At 43.9% G+C, this 14,248-nt stretch overlaps 1 protein-coding gene across 1 annotated transcript in view; it reads right to left on the reverse strand.

Moving 5' to 3' along the window:
• The window catches only part of MSRA (methionine sulfoxide reductase A), a 907,683-nt gene that overhangs the window by 471,080 nt on the left and 422,355 nt on the right, over window positions 1–14,248 (reverse strand). The window lies entirely within an intron of this gene.

Consider the following 14,248-nt stretch of genomic DNA (forward strand, 5'->3'; position numbering starts at 1 on the left):
GAGTACTGCCCCTTTAGAAATCAGGACAGTGGTATCAAAATCCCTGTGAAGGACCCCTTGAAATTAGGACTACTTAATTGTAGATCCCTACCTAAGCATTCTATTCAAATTTTTGAGCTGATTCAAGACACTAGCTTAGATATTTTATTTCTCACTGAAACCTGGACGTCGGATTCCTCCGACTTTGACCTAGTCAACTCCCTCCCTCCCGGCTATTCGATTCACTGCCTTCATAGACCGCAAGGAAAAGGAGGAGGTTTAGCCATCATTTATAAGAACAAATATTCGTGTAGAGTAATCAGAGGTCCTATTCTGGATGCGGAAAGCGGCCACTTTCACATACAGCTTTCTCCTAATTACTCTCTAGCTGGATTGTTAGTCTATCGCCCCCCTGGGACGATTAAAAAATTTGCCAGCTCCATTTTGGACTTTGTCCCCGTCCTAGCGGCATCCTCCCCCAACTTCGTGCTTTTGGGGGATCTTAATCTTCATTTCGACCTGCAGGAAGATAAGAGTGTAAATGACCTTAGATCTGAACTTAGAACAGCTAATCTCAATTTACACAACTTGGAACCCACGCATGTGAAAGGCCACTTGTTGGACTGTGTGTTTTCTAATATTGAGCACCTTCAAATAGGTTCCCCTCTTCCTCTGCCCTGGTCGGACCATTTTCTGGTGGTAGGAGAGCTCAATGTCAGCTCGGACCCCTTTCGCTCTCGGCTTCAGAAGACTCCCCCTATCTATAAGAGAATTTGGTCCCAACTCCCCATTGACAGCCTCTCACGTACCCTCGCTGAGTCCACTCCCCCTCCTGGTCGTGGTCCTCTGGAGGCCGACACTGCCTTCCATGACTGGCTACGCCAAGCGCTAGACGTGGTACTGCCCGTCAAAAAGTGCACAAATAAAAATGACAGCCTCAAATCATCCTGGTATACCCCAGAGTTGGGGATGATGAGAAAGAACTGCAAAAGGCTTGAACGGGAATGGCGGAAGGACTGGGCTGTCAAAAGCAAAGATAACTATCGTGAAGCCATGAGATCATACAAAGCTGCACGTATATCTACGAAGGCCGCCCACTTTGAGGAGCGAATAAATAAGGCAGGCAACTCTTCTAGGGAAACCTATAAGATTTTCAAAGAACTTATTACGGTTCCCACCTCCCCGACCTCTCAGGTGGATAACTCTAACAAATGTAACCTGCTGGCTCAGTTTTTTGACACCAAAATAGGAAACATCCTAGCCAGTCTTCCCCCTAGTTCAGGAAATATGAGCACAGCAGCCCCCAATGGGGTCTCAGGTGTGAAGGGATTAGATATAGTCTCTCCCATTTCAAGGGAGGCCTTCTGTGAGGAGCTTTCGGCTCTGAAGAGTGGCTCCCCGTTGGATCCCATGCCCATCCGGATCCTCAAACAATGTGTTGATCCCATTGTCGGTCCTGCAATTGACCTTCTGAATGCCTCCTTCACTCACGGCATTGTTCCACCCAGCTGGAAGCAGGCTATTGTCAAGGCACTCTTGAAAAAACCTGACCTTGACCCTACCAATCTGGCGAATTTTCGCCCCATCTCACTCCTGCCCTGCCTGAATAAGATCGCTGAGAAGTTTGTTAATCGCCAGCTCTCCGGCTTCCTGGAAGCTAACAATCTACTAGGCCGGACGCAGACTGGCTTCCGCCCAGGTCAGGGAACTGACGCGGCCTTGTTAGCGATGGTTGAAGAAGGCAGATGTATCTTAGATTCGGGAGGTTCCGCTGCGATGGTCCTCCTGGATCTAAGCGCGGCTTTCGATACGGTGGACCATAATATTCTGATCCACCGTCTGGGAAAGATTGGAGTAGGAGGCTTGGCCCTCCAGTGGCTTCAGTCATACTTGAGGGGCCGCTTCTATCAGGTCTGCGACGGTGATTTTAGATCCCTGCCTATCCCCCTCCAGTGTGGAGTTCCGCAGGGCTCTTCATTGAGCCCTACGCTTTTTAACGTCTATATGGCCCCGCTGGAGGAGGTTGTGGCACCCTTTGGAGTGACAATGGCAACCTATGCAGACGACACTCAATTGATTGTTTCCCTGTCACTATCGGAAAGTCAGGGGGCGAAGTTTGCTGCCTGCCTTACCAACATCATGGCATGGATGTCGGACTCCCGGCTAAAACTAAATGGGTCGAAAACGGAGTTAATGCTTCTTGGCAATTTGTGCTTGTCTTTGCCCAAATGTATGTGGCCGGCCAGTCTGGGTGCCCCTCCGGCCCCTAAGAGTGCTATAAAAAGTCTTGGGGTATGGCTGGAACCTGAGCTGTCTCTGATTACTCAAGCCAAGCGAGTGGCAGGGACATGCTACGGGCTGCTCCGGTCAGCCCGAAAAATTCTGCCGCTTCTTCCTGACAATTCTAGGAGACTCCTAGTCCAGGGATTGGTGCTCTCGAGGCTTGACTATAGTAATGCCCTCTTCCTGGCGGCACCTGAATCTACTTTGAATGTGCTTCAAAGAGCGCAGAATGCAGCTGCACGGATGCTCACCGGTACAGCCAAATGTTCTTCAGCACGGCCAGCTTTGAAGGCCCTGCACTGGCTACCAATTAGAGCACGCATCAAATTCAAAGCCCTCTGCATAGTGTTTAAGGCTTTACAAGGATCCGGCCCCCCCATTCTCAGAGACTTGATCCGCTCTTATAAACCTACTCGAGCCCTTCGCTCTGAAGTTGGGAACCTTGTAGTGATACCCAGAGCAAAAAAGGTGAAAACGGGTGGACGATTTTCCATTAATGCAGGTCTTCTCTGGAATACTCTACCGATAGCTCTGCGTAAGGAACCCAACCTGACAAAATTCCGTAAAATATTGAAGACTCATCTGTTCCCTCTGTAGGTTCCTCTTGGTGTTATGGTGTAGTGGCTCAGTGTATTACCCAGCGCTGGGACGCTCAAGGGCAGCCATGCGCTTTAGAAATCTGTTTTCATTTCATTTCATTCATTCATTACTGTGCTGGATTGCTGCTCTGAAGGACTGATGCTCTGCCGTGCTTACATGCTACCCTCCTGAATGGGTGAGAAGGACTGGACCTGCATTTGTTAAATCCACGACCACCAGAGTGACTCCAGGGCTTGTTGGCTGGCCTCCCGACTTAAGCCACAGGAACAGAAGGTTCCAAAAACCCTAACCCCAGCACCTGGACTCTGCCATCTGTGAGCCTACCCTGCCAAGAGGTACTCCCCCCCACCCCCAGGTCCTGGACCCTTAAAAGTGCGCATAAGGTGCTCTGCCAGACTCTGTGGATACTCAGCCTGAATTTGTGTCTGTGTACAGGTCTGGTGCAACCGGATATCCACAGTTGGCGCTTTGTGTTTTTTGACACCATTTTACTGGAATCTTCAAAATTTAATCTCTCCAGTTCTACTGATTGGAGTTTTGCCATTTTGGTCTTGTTTTATTTATTAAAAATGATTCTATTTTTCTAAACTGGTGTGGGATCCTTTTGTATAGCATTCTCACTGGATTCCCATTTGAGGTGTTGCACAAGTGCTTTTACACATTCATTAAGCCTGACGCTCTGTGCCAAGTTAAACCGAGGGTTAAGCACAGGTTACTTTAGGGTTTGCTTGTGACATCACCTTGACAAGGATTGTGGTTGCTGCTTGAGTAGGGTTACACCCCTCTCAACCAGCAACCCAATTTCTTACAGTGGTATTCCCCTTGATAAACGGTAGTGGAATACCTCCCTGTAAAATCCTCTGACTACAGTACACTGGATTCAGAAATAGCACTCGATGTTGTTACTGCATGCCATTTTCATGTGGTTTTAACATGTGTTAAAACCACGAGCTAAAGAGCAGACGTATCATCCACAAAATGACAAGCTTTAAGCTCAACAGTATAACAGGAAATATAATTCTTATAATTGGCTCTCATCCTAAATGAGCAAAATCAAATGGGGAACAACCTTTACAACGCAACTTTTACAACGCACTACACTTACAACGCATTTTTTACAACGCAAAATCCATTACAACGCATTGCATTACAACGCATGACACTACAACGCATTTTTAAAAACTACCTTTACAACGCATTCCATTACAACGCATACTACCTTTACAACGCATACCATTACAACGCATAATATTACACTACACTATCCAACACTTACCCTACTGTTGCACCCCCTGGAGTTAGAATAGTAATTTTTACCCCTATACTATCCAACACTTACCCTACTGTTGCACCCCCTGGAGTTAGAATAGTAATTTTTACCCCTATACTATCCAACACTTACCCTACTGTTGCACCCCCTGGAGTTAGAATAGTAATTTTTACCCCTATACTATCCAACACTTACCCTACTGTTGCACCCCCTGGAGTTAGAATAGTAATTTTTACCCCTATACTATCCAACACTTACCCTACTGTTGCACCCCCTGGAGTTAGAATAGTAATTTTTAACCCTATACTATCCAACACTTACCCTACTGTTGCACCCCCTGGAGTTAGAATAGGAATTTTTACCCCTATACTATCCAACACTTACCCTACTGTTGCACCCCCTGGAGTTAGAATAGCAATTTTTACCCCTATACTATCCAACACTTACCCTACTGTTGCACCCCCTGGAGTTAGAATAGTAATTTTTACCCCTATACTATCCAACACTTACCCTACTGTTGCACCCCCTGGAGTTAGAATAGTAATTTTTACCCCTATACTATCCAACACTTACCCTACTGTTGCACCCCCTGGAGTTAGAATAGTAATTTTTACCCCTATACTATCCAACACTTACCCTACTGTTGCACCCCCTGGAGTTAGAATAGGAATTTTACCCCTATACTATCCAACACTTACCCTACTGTTGCACCCCCTGGAGTTAGAATAGCAATTTTTACCCCTATACTATCCTACACTTACCCTACTGTTGCACCCCCTGGAGTTAGAATAGTAATTTTTACCCCTATACTATCCAACACTTACCCTACTGTTGCACCCCCTGGAGTTAGAATAGTAATTTTTACCCCTATACTATCCAACACTTACCCTACTGTTGCACCCTCTGGAGTTAGAATAGTAATTTTTACCCCTATACTATCCAACACTTATTAAGTAATTTTTACCCCTATACTATCTAATACTTACCTTAAATGCAATTTAATATTATGCGTTGTAATGGTATGCGTTGTAAAGGTAGTATGCGTTGTAATGGAATGCGTTGTAAAGGTAGTTTTTAAAAATGCGTTGTAGTGTCATGCGTTGTAATGCAATGCGTTGTAATGGATTTTGCGTTGTAAAAAATGCGTTGTAAGTGCATGCGTTGTAAAAGTGTGCGTTGTAACGACATACATCCAAATCAAATATAGAAAAATGCAAGTATAAAATTAAATAAACTAAAAGGAAAAAAATGGGAAAGATATTAGCAAACCACTACCGTGCAGCAATGACAATAAACAGAAACACCTCAGCATCCCATTAGAGACAGTAGAAGTCCTAACAGCGACTCAACAGGCATTTGTATGTGGGGCACCCTACCACAACAGGTTCTGAGAAGACAGAAAGAGGTTATACCTTATATAACTTTATTATATGCCATCCTATCCATTACTATACATTATCATATCCTAGTAAATGAATAATGATGATAATGATAATTAGTAGGATTTTTGTACAAGTGAACAAAAGAAAATTAAATAAAACATATGTTTCCAATATTGAGGCAGATGAGTCTCAGAAGACCTTAATCTAAGAAAAATGAGTTTTATCATGGAAAGATTCAGCTATTAAAGAACCAGGGTCAAGGATTGCACCACCACTGGCCCCGTCCAAGCAGGGGGACCTAAACACGGACTGTAAAATATCGATCCGCAGCATCCAAGATAATGAATTGCACAGTGTTGTCAAGGCAAGATGTAGAGTTAAAATAGTAGACTACACGGCTCTATGTTTGCTTACCTTGACAATATTGTACATGTCAAGATTGTAGAGTCTATGTTTTTGGAGATCAATATTCTTGTGTTTGATAATATGATATACAACCCCTTCTAAGTTTGAAGGGAAGCCATAAATGTGGATCACCTGTTTGATGCAAGTCCTCTGTTACCCTTCCTCTGACCGGTGTGCTGAAGAAGGCAATGAGCAGTGGAAATAAGGCTAAGCTCAGAGCTGTTTTCTTGACCAATTACTTCTAGTCGAGAGGTGCCCAACTTAGCCAAGGAGGGTCAGATCCTTGCCAGGTTTTCAGGATAACCACTGTGTAAATGAAAAGTATGCTGGTACATCTAGCAGTGTTCAAGACCTCCTGGGCCTGCACTGATCTGCCCTGCTTATGCAAGGTGTCAAATTCTTGCTGGTTAAGGGCAGTGTATCAGGGGACTCAACACGTTCAAAATATCTAGTGAACTTAGAAGACATCTAACATTGTGATAGCTCATGTTGTATCTTTTACTGGGGCAGCATCTGCCATGTGATGCAATATGTGCTGATGTGTTGGTGAAATGAAATTAAATGAAAAACATTTATAGAGCGTACGAATGCCCAAGGGCGTGAAGGTGCTGTGAACTTGGCAAGAAGTAGACTAGATTAGTGTTCCAATTAAAATACTGAACCTTAATATAGAGTGAAGAACCAGGTTTTCAATGCCTTTTTAAATGGTGTATGGATCTTCAGGGAGGTCAGGTGATGGGGAAGAGATGTGCTGCTGCAACCAAGAAGGCTTTGCCTCCCCATCTGGATTAACGAAATCTGGGGACCAAGACCAAGTTACGGTAAGCCGGATGAAGTAGGGCTCTAATTCCTTCTTGACCTGAATTGTGTGGGGTCTTGTGAAGAATGCATAGCACTTTTAAAATAATACGCTTTTTAACAGGCAGCCAGTGGAGTTTGAGTAATCATCTTGAGACTAACTGATGCTTGGTGATGTCGAAGGTCAATCTAGCTGCATTCTGCAACAATTGCAGCTTCATCTATCCTGTCTTGTTAATATCCAGGTAACCTGTGCTACATTAGTCAAGCCTTGATTAGCTCAGTGCCAAGGCTACTTGTTTGCAGCATTCTGATAACACAGAAGCAGGTCGCAACTGTGTGGTTGACTTGTAGGTCCAGCCCCAATTCATTGTCCCGGATTGCTCCCAGATTTTTTGCTGATCGAGCGGGAGAAGGAAGCGTATCTAACATTTCCGGCCAGCAGTTGTGGTCCTATAGGTCGGTATCTGGACCTCCATTTTTTCACTTTTAAGTTTAAGACAGTTCTTGCTCATCCAGATGGCCACTGCCTTCATGCAGTTGTCAAAGTTAGCCGCAGTGACCTCTGTGTCTTTGGAGATGAATACAATTGTTTACATGTCGTCCGCGTATGACACGGCCTGCAGAAAAAATGTGCTTATCAGCTTGGCCACAGGTAGAACGTATAGATTGAACAATGTGGGGCTCAGGAACGAGCCCTGAGGTACTCCACAAGGCAAGGTGAATGGGTCAGATATAAAGCGATTAACAATCACTGATTGTGATCTGTCATTAAGAAAGGATGTGATCAATTTCAGTGCTGAACCTTCAAGCCCTAATTCTTGAAGTCACTCAGTGAGCAAGGTAGGAAAGATGGTATCGAAGGCTGCAGACAGATCCATAACGATCAGTGCCATAACCTGCCTAATGTCGACCAGACATCTGATACTGTCCGTTGCTGAGACCATGGCTGTTTCGGTTTCATGTTTTGCTTCTAAAGCCAAATTGTGACACATCCAGTACTCCTTATTCCTCCACATGGGCCATCAGATGATGGTTAAGGTGTTTTTCCAGTATCTTCGAAGCAGGGAGATCGAACTATAATTTTTCAGGTCATTAGGGTCTAGATTGGACTTTATCAATAATGGCTTGACAGCAGTCTCTTTCCACAGGCGTGGATAACATCCTGAGGTGATAGCTGTGTTCATTACGGAGGTTAGTGGAGGAGCTATAGTACTCACTGCCAGCTGTAGTATTTTAAGTGGGTATGGTTCAAAGGATGATCCCCATCGTATTCTCAGGAGATGTGATTCCAATCGTGCAGATGAGTGTTTCTCCTTGTTCCCAGTAGTCTCTGCAGAGGTCAGTTGGAACCGAGCATTCAGCTGTAAATGTAAAGCTTAAAATTCTGTATAAATATTGAGGATTTTAGATTAAAAGAATTCTGACAGTTGATTGAAGAATTCTTGAGAACCCTCTATGTTCGCAGTGACGGGGCGGGAGGGGCCGAGAGTAGATGAATCATTTAAAAAAGTTCTCTTGAGGAGATGATGGCTTCAATTTTCTTGGAGCAGAAAAACCATTTTTCTTCCCCAATGTCTATTTTGTATTCTTTCTTAGGAGCTTTGTATGAGATTTTTTTCCTGCTCACCATACTTTTTCCACCAGGCAGGTTCATGGTGTCGGCAGGCCTGCTTTATCAGTCTTAATCTCTCCGTGAACAACAGCGCAACATCACATTCGATTCAGGACAGATCTTTCTGGAAAACCACCCACTATGTATGTAAATGTATGGATTCCTAAAAGTTTGGCAAGCATCCAGCACTCCTGGACATATGTTAGGCAACTCTTGTTCTAAATGTAATGCATGAGGAATTCTTCAGCATGGAGTGGTTTTGTTGCAGAAGTAGGCTTGAAAAACGACAGAGGACTTTTGCCCTGGCAGTCATCTTCAAACAATGCTGCTCCCGACCTCATTCTGAACAGTGCTGTCCAATTTCGCTTTGCAGATCACAGTGGGATCCACTAGACCAGATAATAAAATCATGAACAAAACAATGACATCTTACAAACTGTCAATGTTTTGGGCCTAAACCTGCATTTTCTATATCAATTTTAACTTTTGAAAGCACATCATCTGAAATAAGTATGGATAAATAATACACTGATGTATGTTTCATTAAAAAAGCCTAAAAAAATGTGATTTCTTTTTTTCTTATTGGGAGCAGCTAATGTCAAACGACATTCGCATTTAAGTCTGAATGTTGAAATTAGAGTAAATATTACAAAGGAAACTGAGTTTTATGTGAACTATAATTTCAGAATATGGTGTCTCGGATATGTTCTTTGGGTCATTTTCTTCTTTTATTAATAAGGCCGCGCTCCAAAAGCAACCATAATTATAACACCCAATATGTCTCCAACCATAATTTGGCATTTGAAATGATTTTAATATAACGGTGTTTTTCAACGTGCATTAAAATGCCATTTACACTTTTTGCGGATTAGCTGGGATAAACACGGGGAGGCGCGGAAAAATTATCCAATTAAGTTTGAGAATAATAAAAAACGGAGACAGAGGAACGGATTATTATTCTTTCAGAATTCATTCCATTTCTTAAACCACAATTTGTTCAAAGGAAGACTATAGGAACACCACACAAAGGCACAACTTGAGTCCATGCTCGGCATAAAGAGAGCAACAATAGAGGGAAATGTTCTAAACTAGCCTCCTTACAGAATGTACACCTTATCCGCACGATCTTCAGCCCACTTTCAATTCCCATCACTATAGAAACACAAGCAACTTTGGTGGTTTGATTTCTGCATTCAGCAACTCTTTTAAAGAAACAAACACCCGAGAGGATACAGAGAGGTGAGGAGGAAGTAACCTACCGTTCTAAGGGCCAATCAATCAATCATCAATCATAGCATTTATAAAGCGCACTAAATACCCGTGAGGGTCTCAAGGCGCTGGGGGGGAGCTGCTACTGTTCGAAGAGCCAGGTCTTGAGAAGTCTCCTGAAGCTTAGGAGGTCTTCGGTCTGCCGCAGGCGGATGGGGAGAGTGTTCCATGTCTTAGCGGCGAGGTGGGAGAATGATCTGCCGCCGGCGGTCACTCTTCGGATGCGGGGGACGGTGGCAAGGGCCTGTTGCATCACTGTGGCACTGGACAGAACTGATTCATTCATGATTATGCCCTTGAAGTGCCCACTTCCCAGAGGTCTCTGGGTGCGGGTCATCTAAGTAATCAAAAATTGAATATCTTCAGGACTTTTCGAAAGGGAACACGGTGGTCAACTGTGGAAGGGCGTAAGGGGACAGGGTATTGGAAAAATGGACCCCGCACACTGAAGGCTCTTTTGGCCACACGGTATGGACAACAGCCGCGGGTCCGGGCACCTAAGATGTGTAGTTGGCTGATAAAGGATAATCTTTTTCTCTGGGTACCAAAGTGTGGAAATATACACTTAACAGACAATATTTATGCATTTAAACATCAATAGCCATAGTGTGAATAGAATTCTGCCCTAGACAGGTAGCCAGTATGGGGGGCACAGGGCCTGAGTCACATTATCTCTTCTCCCTAGATTGCAGGAAAATGCTTTTGCTCCTTACAAAGGCTGATACTCAGCAAAGAGTTTTCAGGCACGTACTCCTGCATTACCGATGCTTGCATTGTGTGTAGTACACCCGAGAAAGGCTTCACAGGGTAGCCCCCGGGAAGGAGCGGGATGCCCTTCATGCAAATACAAATGTGTATATTTTATACACTAGTACTGCCCCTGCCCTGGCAGTGGGTTTTCTGCGTGTAGATATTAGGGTTCTCTCTACGTATCTCTTGTTGAGTTATTGTTGAGTTATTGGGCTATGTGGTTGAGATTCTGAAAGATTTTAGGAAAGTTGCAGTGATGGCCCCAGGATTGGCCAACCGCAGGTGCATCTAGAAAGATAGGTAGACACTCCACATTGAGCTGAGTAGTATGAAAACAAGTTTACTCACGAACCAAGAGTCCATGGCAAGGAGCAAATCTACCACTACCGAGGACAGGCCTCAAATAACATCGAAAAATCAGTGCGTCACAAAGCAGCAGAGCATCCATAACTGGTTGTATGTGGTTTCATAAAAAACGATTTCATGGAATACCATTACTGAGAAACCATTTCATCCAAACTGTTCAATGGAAATTTTCAGAATGAATGGCATTTACATTTTTTGTAGAAACCAATCAATAGAAATCCTTTTTGGTCGAAATTGGTTGCAGGTCTTGCATTCAGAAACAGTATTCATTTTAGTGCTTTCCTTCAGGGGATATTATTTCATATTTATATCTTAAACAATTACTTTGGATGCTTTTAATTCACTGACCCTTCACCAACCGTAAATACTATCCATTGATGAGCTGTCGCAACCCCTAAACACCATAAAGCCCTGTCCCCTAAAATCCTTTACAACATCTAAACTGCACTCATCCCTGAAGCCTAAAAGCCCTTTCTTCAACAAAAATCCACCATCCCTGAATCATAAAATCACTTACTACCCCTAACTCCACCCATTCCTAAATCCTAAAACCCACTTTCTGCCCATATACCCCACACCTCAGCACATCCAAATTCACCCATCCCTGAATCCTAAAAAAACCTCAACACCTTTAAACATCAGCAATCCATGAGTCATAAGAACTCATTACCCTAAACAACTCATCCCTTAGTCATTTTGTGTATACACCATATTGCAGTAGTCCAACCAAGCCATACTTGACAGTTCAGCCAATGGTAACAGTGGAGTAAAGGCCTAATCCTTCAAAGATAAAATAGATGCAGATATATGCTGCTAACCACAGCATTGACATGGGATCAAAAACACTTTTTGACTGAATTGAACTGTCATGTGTTTTGCCTTTGTAAGTGTGGAGGCTGAGATTCCCAAGTGCTGTCAACATCTGAAGGATATGGGTTTCTGGTCTGTTCTCCTCAAACACAAGGATCTCACTGGTAGCACCACTAAAACACAGCCACTTTCCTTACACCCAGTGGTGCATGTGATTAAGACAGTTTGTGATTACATTAGAGGGTTCCTGGGTTCCTCCACTGAGATGTGTAATCAAGTGTTAGTTGCATGAATTTGAAAGTTTACTTTAAGACCTGAACATGTAGATCAAGGGGGTGCATGTATTAGTTGAACAGGTACGGCCAGAGTGCCAAGTACCGATGAACTCCATAGAAGACTTTCCAAGTAGATGATGTCGGAACCCAATTCATACTTGTTGACGGAGATCAATGAGACAAGATCAGATCCAGTCTAGAGCTCTCCCAGTGATCCAAGCCAGTAATGAAGCCTCCTTATCCCTAATGTTGACTCTGTCAATTGCAGTAGACAGGAAAAACACAACTGCAGTAAGAATATCTTCTCTAACATTGGCTAATGTTGTTAGTGCTTTCTGATGATTCGGAACTGTGAGGGTGGAATTAAACCCAGCAGCCAGGCAGTGATTATGAAAACAATTTAGAGGGTTTTTAGTTAACGAAGTAAAAGAAAGTTCTAAAGTCTTTTACGATATAATGATTTGCGCACAAGTCTTTTCTCTTTCTCATTGACTCCAGGTGAAACATCCTGAGTTGCCTTCTCTTAGGGCCAATCAGTGTCCTTCGGAAGACGAATTAGTTAAGTATTAGAATAATAAGGGAAAATAATAATAAAGAAAAGAAGAAAAGCAAAAACATTATTCATCTCGTCTTTATTTAGTCTTCTTTATCCTCACATTAAGTGCTTATGATAGTTTTTCTGTTCTAAATGTGCTCTTAATTGTGATCAACTCTTGTCTTGATTCCTTTTGCCTTTCCTTCTGCTGCTTTCTTTTGGGGTGCCCTCTCTAGAACCTTGCTTCTTCCCGCAGCCCTAGTATAGAAGACTGTGAAGACCCTGTGATCCCTGGGTGCTGTGCAATGTGGAGGATAAACCTTTGTGCCCAGGGAAAAAAATGCTCAGCTACTCATAATGATCCACTATGTCCTGAGCTCCTCAGCCCCCGACTACTTTACCCTCATGTGCTGCCACTCCGTAAAAGTCATGCGACTGGAATGGCCACACCACTACTGAACTGTGGCGGGATGTCTGGCTCTTTCGGAGTCTAGGAGGGATCCACCCATATTCAGACCAGGTCTCCGCAGCTATCCATCCGCACTCACGTCGTTGTCCTTGACCTAGATGTGGCATTCTCCATCAGCAGGAACAATGGATAAGTTGCAACAACGTATTGATCAGTTCATATGGAAGGACAAGAAACCCCGCACTGCCAATCATAGGTCATACCAGCCACTAGAGGGAAGAGGATTAAGGATCTCTTACCTACCACACTACTATGCAGGGGCACAGCTGTGCTGCATGTTGGAATGGCACCGCCCTTCCACAGAGAGGCACTGATATTTCATGAACCAGGCAATAATGGGAATGCACATCTGGACAATCCCCTGGTTACCATAGTGCCACAGACCAAGGGGTGTATACACATCTCCTGTCTTAAAAGGGATGATGGAGGTGTGGGACACGTTAGCTACAACAAGAGGATTGACGAGGATCCCGTCCCCGAAGACCACAATAATAGGCAACCCAGTCTGCAGCGACCGGCTCACCCTTCATAGCCTGGCAAACAGCTAACTCTAAGAGGATCAGAGACTTTTACACCGCAGCTGGCACCACCGCCTTCTAGCAATTGAAGCGAGACCATGGTATGAACAATTGCATTATACACAAATATGATATTGGGTTACTCAACCAGGGATAAAATTAGCAGCTAGCTGTCCCCTCCCTCCCTTCCAAAAATGGCTTATCTCAAAACACAACGACAAACGCATTTTATCCAATATTTACAAACTCCTGCAAAACCAAAAAGAACCCACCACCTCGTCCGCACAGAAGAGATGCAGAGCAGAACTAGGTTGAACCCTCTCAGCTAGAACAAGAATCTCGGCCACAAGCAGCGTCGGGAAAGAAGCACTGATCAAAATGGCACACTACTGATATTATACACCTGACGCCACCCATAAATGGCCTCCGCCACAGTAGGTGATTGGTGGAGGGGCTGTGGCATCTGCTGGAACCTTGAGGTATCTAGTGGGGATTGGCCAAAACTTCACCGATATTGGGGAGAGGTGCGAGATAATATCAACTAAATGTAAAACAGACATCCCGAGGTTTCCTGCTTACGCGCTCCTAAGTTTACCTAACCAACTGACATTCCCATTCAGGTCACACAGAGGCAAAGTCATCACAATGGCATTGTGTGTCGCCAGATAAGCGATATCCGCCCAATGGAACACGATACACCCACCTGAACATACAGACTATCTACAGAATGTAGAAACTTACATCATCACAGGAAAGGTAAGACTCATAATTCAAAAGACTTGGGGCCCCTGCACTGAATTTCTATCATTGGACTATAGGGAACTTGCCCAAGATATCTAAGAGCGCTACTCCTGACAAAGACTGTTCCCTCTTAGGCCACATTATCACACTGGATACTCAAGAGTTGTGCATCCGTGGAAACTA

The sequence above is a fragment of the Triturus cristatus genome, chromosome 6, assembly GCF_964204655.1.
Source record: "Triturus cristatus chromosome 6, aTriCri1.1, whole genome shotgun sequence".
NCBI classification, from domain to species: Eukaryota; Metazoa; Chordata; class Amphibia; order Caudata; family Salamandridae; genus Triturus; species Triturus cristatus.